Genomic DNA, 1,267 nt, shown 5'->3' on the forward strand with positions numbered 1-1,267 from the left:
CGACACCCTAGTTAAATGGAAAGATATAAAAAAGAGAGAAAAGGAATACAGATGACCCGCCGTCTGATCTTTGCTAAATGATCTGGCATCACCGGAGTTTTTTTGGTCCGTGTTGCGTTCGCTCTATTCGAAATGAAACTCGCGGAGGCGAAGAATTGTTAAAAGTTTACGAAGCGTCTAGGAGTGGTTAAAACTGAGAGAGTTGAAACTACGATGTATTAGAACGAGCAACCGTCGAAACTTTGTTTTCGCGACGTTCTTTTCGTCGCTCTCGTCCCCACGCTCCTACGCTTTGGTTGTTTCTTTGCCATCCGTGTTGCGATAAAAAGATTTCTCCATTGTCCAAAAAGGACGGATCGAGATTCCTCTTTCGAGAGGGAGAGAGAGGTACTTGCGGGTAACCTGGAATCTACGAAACCCGCACCGTGGTAAGATTCGTGCGTCCGCCTGATCGATGTGTGTTGTTTACGGACCGGCTGAGAAGCGACGACAGCGAGTCTTTGAAAAACTATGTGTCCATTAGTTAGACCGATCGTCGCCGGCCGTGTGTCTGTTCGAATCTCGCAACCCACGATTCAGCGACAGGACGCGCGCTCGCATTCCTTGTGTGCGTTCGTACTTTTCAAGGTTTTTAAATGTACTTTACGCCCGACCGTCGAGAGGAGCGTGCCACTGGGCGTTTCTCCGACGGTTTCCGTCCTTGGACGCGATCGTGTCGTCAACGATCGAACAAACAAACAAATACGTTGGCGACGCCCGAATTCGCTCTCCCGCACGCGCCGGGTGGGAGAGTGATGTGGGTATCGAATGTGATGCGTGTTAATAATGAAAATAACACTCTAAAGATCTAAAGAGTTTGAAATACAAAATTTTACGATTACCCTGAACGGTGGATCACTTGGCTCGTGGGTCGATGAAGAACGCAGCTAATTGCGCGTCAACGTGTGAACTGCAGGACACATGAACATCGACATTTCGAACGCACATTGCGGTCCACGGATACAATTCCTGGACCACGCCTGGCTGAGGGTCGTTTTCTTAACAAAAGACTGCTTGCGTTTGCTTCTCGAAAAAAGAGTAATTCATTTCTTTCTAAACATCTCGCCGTCGTTCAACGAAAGTAGAACGTTTCGGAGCGGGATTATCGAACGAAATTGAAAGAATGAATGAACGATAAACAAAGAAAGAGTCGCAACGTACGAGCGATAGTTGGGCAGTTCGTCGGCGTTTGTCGTGGAAACGATGTGACGAAAATCGCAACCGATAC

General features: G+C 47.7%; 1 non-coding gene across 1 annotated transcript; it reads left to right on the forward strand.

Annotated features, from left to right (window-relative positions):
* The first annotated feature begins 878 nt into the window (after positions 1–878).
* LOC143307012 (5.8S ribosomal RNA) lies at positions 879–1,033 on the forward strand. The gene has a single exon (XR_013064260.1). It is a non-coding gene; the product is annotated as a 5.8S ribosomal RNA (ribosomal RNA).
* Positions 1,034–1,267: the final 234 nt, after the last annotated feature.

The sequence above is a fragment of the Osmia lignaria genome, unplaced genomic scaffold (assembly GCF_051020975.1).
Source record: "Osmia lignaria lignaria isolate PbOS001 unplaced genomic scaffold, iyOsmLign1 scaffold0042, whole genome shotgun sequence".
Classification (NCBI taxonomy): Eukaryota; Metazoa; Arthropoda; class Insecta; order Hymenoptera; family Megachilidae; genus Osmia; species Osmia lignaria.